Genomic DNA, 15334 nt, shown 5'->3' on the forward strand with positions numbered 1-15334 from the left:
CCCCTCCCCCTCCCCCACGATAAACCGTGGTTCTCCAACAAACTACGGCAACTGCGGAGACGAAAAGAAACAGCGCACAAGTCGGGCAACCTGGACGAGTATAGAGCAGCGAGGAACATCCTTAACAGAGAACTCATGGCAGCAAAGAAGGAATACTCTGAGAAGCTCAGACACAATCTTAGCTCAAATGATCCACGAGCCGTTTGGAAGGGACTCAAGTCAGCCACAATTACAAGCCCCCGTTGTTGTTGTTTTTGTGCTTGTTTTGTTTTTTGCTGCTGAGTTCTCTGTCTGAGCCCAATCCCAATTCCGGGCATGACCCAGTCATGCTTGGCGAAATAAACTTGATTCTGATTTATAGTCAGCTGTGTGCCCCTTTTAATTTGAATCCCCCCCCCATGGATAGCCAGGTGTTGACCCTTTAAGATATTTTATTTCCCCAAATGCCAGGTGTCCCCTCCACCCCCTCTGCAGAGCTAGGCGCAGGGAAGCATTAGGAGTAAGAATCTCTCACCTGACCTTGTTCCACCGGCGATCACAATCTCCTCCCTGCATTACCGCTGTCAGCCTCACTATGCTGACCGGATCGGGTCCCGGCTTGATGACGTCATCAAGCCGGGACCCGGTTCACTCAGCATAATGAGGCTGACAGCGGGACTACAGGGAGAGGATCGCGATCGGCGCTGGAACAAGGTCAGGTAAAGATTGATACATTGTAATCCTCCATGCTGCCCGATCGCAGCATGGAGGGGGAAGGGGGGGTATTACAGAGGATCGGGCGGGGGGTGGGAGGATCGGAGACCCGGGAAGGGATTCTAGTGTAGTGTAGTTAGGGGGAGGGGGGTTAATGAGCCCAGGAGCGTGCTAGCACGCCCGCTGTGCTCATTAAATGACAGCAACTTATAATCACGTCATGTGGCTTTCCGGAGCCACTTGCAATGACATGATTATACTGTATGCGGGATGTAAACTGGTTAAATATAAAAGAAAACTCTGGGATGCTTCAAAAAGTAATTTGTAGGAGTAGGAGGATAAATATAATTGTTTATCTCATCAGTTGATTTTCACCGTGGGTTCACTTTAACCATTTCTATGCTCCCAGCAAACCACAAACACTGGTTCACACGACAGCTGGGGGCCCCGGACTCTCTCACTGGTTGGGGCCCCCAAACTACTATGCAATACCTAGAGGGAAGTGCGGTTGGGCCCCTAGAACTCTCACCACCAGGGAATGCACCCCCACTGCCTCTATACTGAATGCTGACTGCAACACACACGATTGCTCACTCCCAGCTGTAGCAATTTCCTACCTTTATCTGGTCAGCAGGCGCTTGTCAGCCATCAGGTGCACAGTTATACACCCTTTGTCTGCTGTACCAAATCTAGCAGGAATTGCATAATTTAGGCAGCATTCAGGTGGGAGGCTTCGGTTGGACGTAATCATAGATTATGTCGCTAGCAGGACTGCTAGCAGGAGGTTATTATGCAGTTGCTTATCTTTTAGAGCAGGGAGGAAGTTCTGAGTTCAGGTCTGCTTTAAAGGGGAACTGTAGTGAGAGGTATATGGAGGCTGCCATATTTATTTCCTTTTAAGCAATACCAGTTGCCTGGCAGCCCTGCTGGTCTGTTTGGCTGAAGTAGTGGCTGAATCACACCAGAAACAAGCATGCAGCTAATCTTGTCATATCTGTCAAATTTGTCAGAAACACCTGATCTGCTGCATGCTTGTTCAGGGGCTGTGACTGAAAGTATTAGAGGCAGAGGATCAGCAGGACAGCCAGGTAACTGGTATTGCTTAAATGGAAATAAATATGGCAGCCTCCATAGCCCTCTCACTACAGTTCTCCTTTAAGCTCCTTTATATTAGCACTTGCATAGAAGCAAAGCAATATTTTATAGATTGGACATAAAATTTAACACCTTACAAACAGTTTTTAGTAGGTAAAGACAGTCGGTTATACAGCTCTGTACGTAAGGGCAAAGAGATGAAAATAATAGGAGGAATTTGCTACTAAAAGAGGGACATATGTGAGCAATGGGTATGGGCCAGGAGGCAGTAAGTTCACAGTGGGACATTGCAGTGCAACTTTATAGTATTGCAAAAGCAGTTTTTGTTTTTAAGCTGAAAATGCTTACTTTCATTTTCCGTGGGCTGTGGTCACATGACTATGCCTACAGGAAGTTACTGACTCAGATAATTGCTGGTAGTGAACTTCACCATTTGGTAATTCTAGATCTCTCTTCCAGCAGCTGTTTCCTGTAGGTAAGAAGAACCACAGCTCAGGGGAAATGAAAACAAGGCTTTTTAGCTTGAAATCAAAATTACTTTTGCAATGTTTCATATTACCTACTGCAGGGGTTACATTTTAGACAAAGTATATGTAGTGATTGGAGCTTCACTGCACTCTCCACTAAGTAGAGGTACCTGAATAAAGGGATATTCACTCTCAGGGCCGGGCCGAGGCATAGGCTGGAGAGGCTCCGGCCTCAGGGCGCAGTGTAGGAGGGGGCGCACAATTCATTCAGCTGTCATTCCTAATTGTGTTTGAAGCAGAAAGAAATAAGAAAAGGAGATACATGGTAGTGACTACAAGCCAGATAACTAGAGATTAAGGTGTTGGGGGCCCTGGGGTGCCTCTTAGTCTAATAGCAATCAGTGTGTGACGGCTAGGGTGGAGGGATGGAGAGGCGCATTTTGGTGTCTCAGCCTTGGGTGCTGGACGATCTTGTCCCGGCTCTGTTCACTCTAAATGGACAAAACAGTTCCTGTTAATTATGAACATGTTCTATAAACTATACATTCAATGCCACATTAAAATGGACAAGAATACCAATAATTAGGTATCATAATTCATTTTTTAAGGATGTATCCTTAAAAAACATAACATTAAAAACAACAAAAATCCAACACAATGGAATGAGGTGGGGTATTGTATAACATTCGTAAATTGACTACTATACAATTCATAAATTGACTACTGAATTCATAATTAAATCACGTTCCATAAATGTGAAGTAAATTTAATAAAAAAAAAAAAAAACATCATGAATCATGATGATCATAAGGTGCTTCAAAAACATCAGAGGTAGATGTTGTTGTGCAAACAATTAGTGTTGGCTGCAAACATCTGAGGTGAATAGTATGTAGTAACACATTGCATACAAACACATAGATTACTGGCTAAATTGTATTAAGAAGTGCCAAAAGGTGTACTGTGGAGTATTAACTGAGTCACAGTAGAATAGGTAAGAGGAGACATCACAAAATGAGTAAAAGGCTAAGAAGCAATATAAAATGAAACAATCTTACCTCAAAGGAGAAGGAATGTAAGAAATGTTCAAATTTATTGGACACTATGGTGTCTGCGACTCCTCCTCAGACCAGCAGCCAAGAGAGTCCGTCCGGCAGGCGATGTGGATGTCAAACGTGGCAGCGTCCCATCTCATTCTGCTGCCGGCGCTGCTCTCTGCCAATCAGGGAAGGGATGGAGATGCACGCTGCACAGCTGAAGGGGCGCGCATCTCCCCACCTCATCCCCTTCTTGATGGGCCGCAAGCAGCGCCGGCAGCAGAATGTGATGAGACGTGGCCACACGGCCGGGATCATGCAGCTGCTGGTAGAAACATTTGCTGGGACATGGCCAGGTGGCCGCGATCTACCCAGCAGTCGGCTGCGATCTACCTGTAGATCGCAATCGACCTATTGGGCACCCCTGCTGTAGGCCATGCGATTTGTGGGCCTTACCTGCTTTTTCAGGTCAAAAATACAGTTGCCAACAGAATAAGATACACTAAAAATCGAGGTAGTGGTTGACATACGGCCAGGAATACAACACTAATGGTAAATTCCTCAAAACAGCTTACATTTAGACATAAAACCAAATTGCATTCTGTTTCACAGGAATCTCCTGCTTCTTCAGGCAAAAAAGGTGGGAGTATCTGCCGAATTGTGCCCTCCTGCCTCCGTCACTAAGCTGCTCCCACTATCCACCCCACCTGTTATTTGTTTGGTGCCCATTAATTCTGTCACCAGTATCGACTAAAAACAGTTGCGTAATAAGAATTCATTGCACCCCACAACAACATTTTTATAAGTCCACTTATTTGCACCTCTGACCCTGGCCACAGTTCTGGGTGCTGCTGAACTGTGGTGATGGGGGAACTTGGGTTTTCAAATTTCAATAACACAAATTCGAACCTTAACACCACTATAAATCCAGTAATGATGACCTGCACATATGACATGCCACACAACTGAGTTATAGGTGGGTGACAATAGTCTGTTCAATTCCTGCGTGGAATATAATGAATAAACACCATTTCCTTTCATAACAACCCTACAAACTGGTGTTTTTCCTGGTATAATTTTGCCATCATAAGCCAGAAGTTGTTTTCAAGTGCCCTTACTTCACTGGAGCCAGAAGTTACCACCCATAGTGCATCACTTCAGGACAATGAGCAAATTGGCAAACCATTGCTTTATTTCCCTGAAAAGAAAGGCATAAATCGAGAACTGCTTTTACGTAACTCTTCTATGCCTTAATCCTTGCCTTCTGCTGAGCTAATCTCACACAGAGCCCACACCCTAGACAATCACATGTGGAATATAGTCCTGCATGTGCAATGCATCTCTGAAAAAGCCCATTGTACTGTACATCTCATAACAGCAGTGGCAGGAGCCATTTTTGTAAACATAGAAGATTTAAAGTTTTAAAGATCTTTTATTAAGCTTCAAGGGCTACTGTAGTCCTAATAATTGGTATTGGCAACTTAATTACCCCTGGGTACATGTAATATATATGTATATTGATTTTGTGTTGTGTCTTTCTGTATACAAGAGTTAATTGTCCTCTGTGGATTGCGTTGTTTACCTGTTTTGGGAAAAGACTGGAGTTCGATATTTCCCGCATGCAGAATGTCTTTTTGTGTAGGCTCCATACTGTCTGTTTATTAGAGTCATTTTCCACTTCCTCTCCATCACACAGCTGACCACTGCTGCGGAAACCCAGAAGTAGAGCACCTCTATACCAGTCCATTGACATATAGTACAAAGGAAAGATCCAATGCATCATTTCTGATGCAATTGCCTATTTATATATCACTACAACTACATTGTATACAATTAATATTGTGGCTGTATGTCGTCGGAGTCAGTGTTTCAATAGGGGAATGCTGGAAAGTTGCCCAGTGCCCCAGCACCCATAGGTAGAGAGAAAGGTCTCTTCCCTTAAAGGACAACTGTAACGAAAGGTATGCAGAGGCTGCCATGTTTATTTCCTTTTAAACACTACCTGTTTCCTGGCTGTCCTGCTGATCCTCCACCTCAAATACCTTCAGCCAAAGACCCTGAACAAGCATGCAGCAGATCAGGTGTTTCTGATATTACTGTATTGCCAGTTCTGACAAGATTAGCTGCATGCTTGTTTCTGGTGTGATTCAGACACTACTGCAGCCAAATAGACCAGCAGGGCTGCAAGGCAACTGGTATTACTTAAAGTGTACCAGAGCTATTCTAAAGAAAACTTTTTATACATACCTGGGACTTCCTCCAGCCCTACACGCACGGACCGCTCCCACGCTGCCGTCCTCCTCTGCCCGCAGCTTTGGTACCAGGTCCCCGCACTTCCATCACTCAAAGCCACTCTACGCAGAAGAAGTGCGCTGTTTGCGTATCTCTCCAGTATCCGCTGGAGAGATACGTAGAGGGCACACTTCTCCTGCGCGTGGGGCTGGAGGAAGCCCCAAGTATGTATAAAACGTCTTCTTTAGAACAGCTCTGGTTTCCTTTAAAGCAGCAGGGTCAGCCATACTATGTCAGGAAATAAACCCTATATAGATAACTACTTGTTCTGCTTACATAACAGATGTATTGTACTGTCCAAGTTTTTATTTCAGGTAATAGTAAATAAAGAGTATTATGTTCCTGGCATTGCCATCATGAATTCCTCTGACTGAAACCGAATCCTGGTGTCATTTCCTACCTTACTTTTTTTCTCCTAGAATCTGCACTGTCATAGCCATCTTGCTTTGTAAACGTGAGCACAGCGGGATCAGATCTTAGCAGCATCGCACTGAACTGCCCTCAGCCAATCAGTGAGGAGCAGGAATGTGGGAGGGGTGATGACAAGCTTCCCTCTTATCAGCGATGGAAAAAATAGAGCCAGGCTGACTGGGATAAGATTTATTGCAGCAGAAACATTTTTGAATAGATTTGAGAGCTTGCAATGCAGAGTGAGGTTCCAGGCTGCATAATGAACACAGTGCAGTGGGTAAATGGAATTTGATTTTGTGGCTGACAATCCCTCTTTAAAAGGAAACAAATATGGCAGCCTCCATATCCCTCTTGTTATAGTTGTCCTTTAAGCAGAAACTGTAGTGAAAAGAAAGAATAAAATTGCTTCTTTTTTTAAAATATAATTTTATTAACATTGAATTCTTCATCTCGTTTCATCCACCTAACCTCCCGCTCCTTTAATGCCAACCCTCTTTGCCAATCCCTCCATGGGCTGCAAATCCCCCAATGGATACAGTTCAAACTCCTAACACTATCATTCAAAGCTCTACATAAGCTATCCCCTCCATACATTTCTTTATTAATCTCCAGATATTGCCCCTCCCAGATTCTCTGCTCATCCCAAGAGACTCTATTGTTGTCCAGCTCATTCATCCCCTCTCGCTCTCGCATCCAGGACTTCTCACAATTGTCGCCTCTCCTTTGGATGTCTCGCTCACAGTCGGTCTGTCTCAGGGCTTTCTTGCCCCGTTTAGCCGGTTCTGCTGAACGGGGCGCCGATGAGAGTGACAGATTGGGGGGCGCCAGGCCGTCCCTGTGGCCGCCGCCGCTGCTCCCCCCCCCCCCCCCTCTCGCTCCTTGCCTCACTCAGACCTCGATCAGGCGGCATCCAATAGGACCCAGCGCCCGCACTGATATGCGGAAATGTGACATCACTTCCGCATATAGAGCGGGTGCGTTCGGCGCCCGCTTATACTCACTGGTCGGGTCGCCGCTGATCCTGAGGTCTGCAAGGTGAGGGGGGAGTGGGAGCGGCGGTGGGGGCTCCCTGTCACTCACTGCCTAAAGGGGCTCCCTGTCACTCACTTCCTAAAGGGGCTCCCTGTCACTCACTGCTCAAACAGGCTCCCTGTCACTCACTGCCTAAAGGGGCTCCCTGTCACTCACTGCTTAAACGGGCTCCCTGTCACTCACTTTCTAAAGGGACTCCCTGTCACTCACTGCTCAAATAGGCTCCCTGTCACTCACTGCTCAAATGGGCTCCCTGTCACTTACTGCTCAAACGGGCTCCCTGTCACTCACTTCCTAAAGGGACTCCCTGTCACTCACTTCCTAAAGGGGCTCCCTGTCACTTACTGCTCAAACGGGCTCCCTGTCACTCACTTCCTAAAGGGACTCCCTGTCACTCACTGCCTAAAGGGGCTCCCTGTCACTCACTTCCTAAAGGGGCTCCCTGTCACTCACTGCCTAAAGGGTCTCCCTGTCACTCACTGCCTAAAGGGGCTCCCTGTCACTCACTGCCTAAAGAGTCTCCCTGTCACTCACTGCCTAAAGGGCTCCCTGCTACTCACTGCTCAAACAGGCTCCCTGTCACTCACTGCCTAAAGGGGCTCCCTGTCACTCACTGCTTAAACGGGCTCCCTGTCACTCACTTTCTAAAGGGACTCCCTGTCACTCACTGCTCAAATAGGCTCCCTGTCACTCACTGCTCAAATGGGCTCCCTGTCACTCACTGCTCAAATGGGCTCCCTGTCACTTACTGCTCAAACGGGCTCCCTGTCACTCACTTCCTAAAAGGACTCCCTGTCACTCACTTCCTAAAGGGGCTCCCTGTCACTTACTGCTCAAACGGGCTCCCTGTCACTCACTTCCTAAAGGGACTCCCTGTCACTCACTGCCTAAAGGGGCTCCCTGTCACTCACTGCCTAAAGGGGCTCCCTGTCACTCACTGCCTAAAGGGGCTTCCTGTCACTCACTGCCTAAAGGGGGTCCAGGCTGGCTACATGTACTGGGGACACTGGCTGTTTGTCATTATGTGCATTTACTGGTGAAAAGCGGTCTCTTATGTGCATTTACTGGTGAAAAGCTGTCTCTTATTATGTGCATTTACTGGTGAAAAGCGGCCTCTTATTATGTGCATTTACTGGTGAAAAGCGGTCTCTTATGTGCATTTACTGGTGAAAAGCGGTCTCTTATGTGCATTTACTGGTGAAAAGAGGTCTCTTATTATGTGCATTTACTGATGAAAGGCTGTCTGTCATTACGTGCATTTACTGGTGAAACGCTGTCCCTTATGTGCATTTAGTGGGGAAATTTTGTCAGTAAAAATAATCTTTTGTCAGTAAATTTTGAGATATTTGTCAGTAAAAAATAACGTGAAAGGTTGGCAACACTGGCAGGCTGCGCGGCGCAACGGGAAAGATACAGGCAGCCCACCTCACGCTTGGGCTTGGTGGCGGAGGAGCCGACGACAGCGAGCGAGAGTAGGGTGGCCGCAGGCAGCCATAAATATGCAGTGTGTGACTGCGTCGCACTCGCAGAGCCTCTCAACCTGAGTCAGTCCAGAGACTAGCAGACAGGCAGGCAGCCAAAGCCAGCCAGGAGTAAGCCCATGGAAGAGGGGTAGGAATGGGGTATCACATGCATGCGTAAAGAGGTGGAAGGTGTGGGTGTGATTAGGCAGGACATGGGTGTGGTTATGTGGTTGGGCGCGGTTAATTTAACCACTCCCATAGGCGCCAGAGAAAATCTTGCACCCAGGTGCCAGGCACCCCAGGCTAACCCCTGTGTGCAGCAGCAGTGTGCAGCGGAGCCCAGCCCCAGAAGGTGGAGTCTTTTTGGCCAGTTGGACTCGGGCTCCTCGCTGCCACTGCTGCTAGTGTGTGCCTTGGCCCTTGCTGCCGCTGCCCGCTAGCACATCCATGGTCCCCCGCCCGGACCCCCACCGATCCTGGCCTGGCACCTTCTTCCAGTTCCACCTACCATGAGATGGACCTCATGGTAAGTAGGCAGTAAGGCAGGCAGTCTATGTACTGCACTGCCTCTCTCTTTCTGATGTGGCTGCTGGGGGAGGGGGGCGCTCTTTTTGCCCTGGGCTGGTGGTCAGAACCCACCATGGTGATGGTCTAACAGTGTGACTCCCTGGCTGGGGGTAGGGGGCACTCTTTTTGCCCTGGGCTGGTGGTCAGAGTCTGACCACCAACCAGCCCAGGGCAAAAAGAGTACCCCCCCATCCCCAGCCAGGGAGTCACAGTCAGACCATGGTGGGCTCTGACCACCAGCCCAGGGCAAAAAGAGCACCCCCTACCACCCACAGCAAGGGAGTCAAAGTCAGACCATGGTGGTCTGACGGTCAAACCACCATGGTCTGACTGTGACTCCCTGGCTAGGGGGGGGAGAGGGTCACTCTTTTTTTCCCTGGGCAGGTGGTCAGACCACCATACTGTGACTCCCTGGCTAGGGGGCGGAGGGGTCGCTCTTTTTTTTCCTGGGCAGGTGGTCAGACGCAGAGTGGCGCTTTGAGTCCGCCAGGAGAAAAGTGCTATATAAGTGTTTGTCTTTTGTCTTTAAAAAAAATAAAAATAAAATAAAAATGGTGAGTTGGTTTCAAGAAGCCTTTTGACATGATTTCACTTAGCAGCTTTGATTGGGGGGGGATTTTTTGACTCTCGAACTGGGTGAAATTTAGCCTAGAAACTGCCCTGGTCTGTCTTGCTCCAAGTCTGGAAATTTTCAAACGTACTCTCACGACAAATCAGTTCAAACAAGCTTACAATGTGCTAGAGCTATAATTTAAATCTTACTGCCTCATCTGCTAATCTCTTTGCCTACTCCCCCAGTGTCTCCACCCTTCTACCCTCTAGATTTTAAGCTCACAAGGGCAGGGACCTCCCCCTTATGTTTTCTGTTTATGTGCATTTTATCAAATGAACATCTATCAGTATTGGTGATGTTTTTCAAACTACACATCAATTGTACACAGTAACGATCTCCGGAATGCTAACGGATGAAATCCGAATGACTTTGATTCGGATTTCAGTCTCCTAATTAATGCACCTGAGCATGTGTGTGCCCCCCAGCATGCGTCTTCTTTAACCCATCCCATGCCGCCTCCCATGCGGAATTCCAAGCCACGTCACGTGACTACAACACTTCCTTCTTCAATCCGGAAGGAGGAAGTGTTTGTAGTCACATGACTGCGGCTTGGAACGCAGCGTGGGAGGCACTGTGGGACGGATAAAAGAGGACGTCTGCTGGGGCACACACACTCAGGTGCATTAATTAGGAGGATGAAATCCGAATCAAAGACATTCGGATTTCATCCGTTAGCTTTCCGGAGATCATCAAAGTCATTCGGATTTCCTCCGTTGCTCATCCCTGATTGTCGAACACGGCGATTAAAGCGCTGCTTAATTAGGCGCGGCTATTCTTTCTATGCAATTTTCGGCTATTTAACTCCTGCCGCTCACTCGCCGCCGGTGTACTGTTCTTCTCTCTGCATATCTGCTATACACACGCTGCTAAGCAGCGCTGCTAAGCTAAGCAGCGTGTGTATAGCAGATATGCAGAGAGGAGAACAGTACACCGGCGGCGAGTGAGCGGCAAGTGGAGGTGAGTAGCTAAGCTATTTTCGTCACTTCCCAGTGCGCATTACTCTGAGTCCGAGGGGGGAGCATGGAGGGCGGCTCGGGGAGAGGAGGGGGAGGTCGGGCTGCCCTCCCTGCGGCTCCCCCCTCCATTACAGTGACAGAACCAAGAAATGTTTCCAGCACTAAAAACACGCATCTAGCCGCTATATAGGAAGGGAGAGGTCGGGCTGCCCTCCCTGCGGCTGCTGCTCAGGCTCCTACAGCGGCATAACCGATAGATATTTCGAACACTAAACATAAACATATATAGCCGCAATATAACAAGCACGATAATCGCGCCCAATTCAACAAGCGGCTAATTCAAATGTACGCCTGATTGTACGTATCTACGTGTATTTGTATCACTGGTTGTCCTGATTGTACAGTATGTTGAATTGCTCATGTATCTATGCTACCCATTGTTGTATGTTTTTGTACATTGAACAGCGCTATAGAAGATGTTGACTCTATATAAATATTAAGATTAATAAACAATTTACTGTTTGCCCACTGTAAAATCTTTCCTCTCTCTGATTTGTGTACATTTATCACAGGTGGCAAATCTTTAGTACTGTTAGGTGATCTCTGCGGAATGATTCTTTCTGATAATTCTGAGGCCAGCACAACATATACCTGGTAACCCAGAATGCTATGGGGGTTCAGCCTAGGCTAAGCATCACTGGGAGAATGCGGTTATGTGTAATATTTAGCTATAGGAAGTGTTTAAAGCCTAAACCAGGAAAATCACCATAAAAATGAATACCATGAATAATTTACTGCATTTGAATATATGTTGTTATGGTGCCTGTTTAAAGAGTGTCACTATGGGGCTGCGGCGGTGTGGCACACATCACCATTAGTGGGGTGACATTAGAGGGTTGCATGTGCATTGTGGGTGGGAGTAGGAGGGGAATCTTACAAACTTCAAGCCTGGCTGCTACAGGTTTCAGCACCCAGAAATCAGGCATGTGGTTATCATTGGAACTGTAGCATACTTCATTTTGTGATGCTGCTGATGACCAGTTTAGGATACAAGAAAAGGATCCTGAATTATACTGTACTTAAAAGGCACATCTTATCAATTTGAAATCAAGCTTTGCACTTCATGAGGGTCACAGTTTACTTACTACGGGCTTCAGCAAGTCCGCTCCACTGCAGAAAACCTGTTTATTGGCAGTATTTTGCAAACACCATATCCTGAGTCATGTACTGTAAATGTGCAAGCTAATGCTCCCAACCTCAGTCTCTCTCTGTGTCCTACTGTTTCTCCTAGCGAAGAATACAGAAATATTGCCACAACGCAGTGTTAAGTTAACATTAAAGAGGTGGATAGAATCGGCACTAGTTGCTGCTGGCAAACAGATGGGGGTAGGTGGTTAAAATGATGTGCCTCCAGACGGTAGATTCATCACATCAACAGGAGAGAGTACAGAGAATCCGGGCACCATCAATTGCAAACACCACGCTTTATTTCATCCCTAACACTGACAAGATACACGTGCAGAGGGCTGATCTGACAGCCGTTTCGCAAGCAAACACGCTTGCTTCCTCAGAGACTCTGAGGAAGCAAGCGTGTTTGCTTGCGAAACGGCTGTCAGATCAGCCCTCTGCACGTGTATCTTGTCAGTGTTGGGGATGAAATAAAGCGTGGTGTTTGCAATTGATGGTGCCCGGATTCTCTGTACTCTCTCCTGTTGATGCAGTGTTAAGTTACTCTCCTCGAAACACCTGTGAGAGTATCCTGGAATCTCACTATAATGTCATGCCACCATCAGGTGATGCTCTAGGACAGGGTTAGGGAACCTATGGCTCAGGTATCAGATGTGGCTCTTTTGATGGCTGCATCTGGCTCACAGACAAATCAGTAGGGGTAAATTCACTAAGCTACACTGCACAAGCAGCACAAATACAATTTTCACAGTAGGCACGCTACTGCGGTAGCATACACTACTAACTTACTCACATTCCCCCCAAAACGAACAGCTGCTCCGATTTTTCCACTCTGGACCCTGTCAGGTCCAGTGACTTAGTAGAACGAGATCCCTGCACTTTGATTGGCCTAATAGGTTGCCTGTCACTTGACAGGCAGCTTATTGGGTTAAGGTGTGGGGATCTCGTCCTACAAAGTAAATCAACCCCCAAGTCAGCTAGCTAATTGTACAAGCCATTAGTCGGTATTTCTCCTGTCTGGCTCTCTGTGAAATTGCTGATGTTGCGGAAACCCAAGAGAAGCTGAAGACATGTCTGACACTTCCACTGCCCAGTGGATCAACTGCATTCACATCACCATGGCAACAGGGACGTGAGCCCTCTGCTGCGCGTGCGCACTGTCCCAGTTTGAAACATATTGTATGGCTCTCAGGGAAACACATTTTAAAATATGTGGCGTTTATGGCTCTCTCAGCCAAAAAGATTCCTGACCCCTGCTCTAGGACATTATTTCAGCATGTAGCCCGTTATGAAACAAATATTTGCCAAGAGCCCCCTGTTACAGTAACATCTCAAGTACCACTCAACACATACATATTTTTTAGGAGTATTCTATAATTTTCAAACATTCGCTTTATGGTTTTAATTAATTAAAAATACCTTACATTTTTTACTATATTATTTATGTTCAATTTTTAACCACCTAACGACCGCCTAACGCCCATGGGCATGATCAAGGCGGCAGCCCCAGGACCACCTAATGCCAACTGGCGACAAGTCTTGGGGCGGGGGTTTGCAGGAGATCACACACGCCGCTGCGATTGCCGCTAGGAAACTGTTAGACGACGGTACAGCGCTGCGATCTAAGGCAGCGCTGTACAGGGGACATCCGTGTGACACCCCTCCAGAGGCACAAAAGCAATCCGCAATGATAGGCTGAAGCCTATCACAGCCGATCGTGCTGATAGGCTGATGGGGGGAATTAGGGAGAAGGATAAAAAAATAATAAAATAAAAACATTTTTATTCAAAAATAAAAGACAAAAATATTTACTAAAAGAAAAAAATAAACATCGGGGGAGCGATCAGACCCCACCAACAGAGAGCTCTGTTGGTGGGGAGAAAAGGGTGGGGGGGTGGGGGGGGAATCACTTGTGTGCTGAGTTGGACAGCCCTGCAGCCAGGCCTTAAAGCCACAGTGGCCTATTTGTAAAAAAAATGGCCTGGTCTTTAGGGGAGGGGGGTTTAACACTGCGGTCCTCAAGTGGTTAAACATACCTCTAGTGAACTGACTCCAACAACTTCAAGTACCCCCAGAGCCCAACTTGAAGGAAACCTGTAATTTGGGTGCCAGCAATCACTGGTCCCCGAATTACACTTTCAAAGATGAAACGAAGTAATCAGTGAGGGAATATATTTCATATATTTCCAGAGATTACCTGTCCCTCAGCTCTCTCTGTGCCCAAATCACTAGCGATGGGACAACACATACTCACATATTTATCCATATCTTACACATATGGGAGAACATGGATGTTCTCACCAGCGTTCCAGCTATGGGTCAGAGAGCTTTCCGAGTGAGGTCTGCCTGCTTGTTTATTTGGGTTCATCAAAAAACTTAAGGCATCCTACATGCCTATTTTTGTCTCGGTGGGTCTTTCTAGTTAAAGAACAAGCGACACCCATGCTAACCTAGTAATAAAAAAAACACATATATAAGTAGATAAATACTACTTCTACTTACATAACAGATGTATTGTGCTATCCACGTAATGATTCTTGTGAATTTTATAAAGGAAAAGCGGAAAATCCTATTCTAGGCAGTGGCCATTTTGCCATGCTAATGCTGACATCATATCCTTCCTGACTCTTGTTTTCCCCCCTCCCTTCTCTCATTGTGTATTCATTAGCTGCCCTCCTCCCAGAGTCTTTTTTTATTTACACATCCAATCACTGAGTCACTTCAGCCTTGCTTGTAAACACAAGTGATCAGCTAGGCAGGGAAATAAATGGAAGAGGAGGAATATATTATAGATAAAAAACTCCTGGCATTCAAAAGAACTCCCAGCATTCAACTTTTTGGCACTGTTTGGCACTAGGGCCAGTGCTCCTAAAGTATGTGAATGTGATAACTCCAAACTATAACAGCAGAAAAAGTTTTGAATGCAGGATTAGCATCTTTATCACTTAATACACTCAGACCAGTCACTGTTGAAATTTGATTTTTATGGTGACAATACCGCTTTAAGGAACATGTTGAATTCTTTGCTTCGTCTGTCCATGTAGCCTGTCATTGCCGTACCTATGAGGTGAGAAGAGTATGCAAATGACTTATATTGCTGGTCAATAAATCTGAAATTTTCAGGGTAATTATTCACCCCTTTATCAAGGTAAGCAGTGCAAAATAATTTGCACTCTGGGGAATGTAGAGACACAGTGCACAATAAAGCAGCACCAGCTAGAATGACCCAAGACTGGACCGGTTCATCCAGAAACTTTGGTTTAAGCACCATAGAACTTATGGGCTACAGCACAAGGAGTGCATTCACTCAACTGCCTTTGTCTTGTACCTGTTAGGGGGTGCCTTCTCCAAAGGAATTGATGGAGAAAGTTTCAGTGACGAGTTATGGTCAGTGTTTCCCGATGCTGTTGGCCTTCCCTCCAGAAATCCTGCATGATGGTTCAATTTTGTCTGATACCTCATGTTCCTGCTTAACCTTGACCTACCTTTGAAGTTCTCACAAGGGGGTGTTAGTGCTTGTCCT

This window comes from Hyperolius riggenbachi, chromosome 12 (assembly GCF_040937935.1).
Source record: "Hyperolius riggenbachi isolate aHypRig1 chromosome 12, aHypRig1.pri, whole genome shotgun sequence".
Taxonomy (NCBI): domain Eukaryota; kingdom Metazoa; phylum Chordata; class Amphibia; order Anura; family Hyperoliidae; genus Hyperolius; species Hyperolius riggenbachi.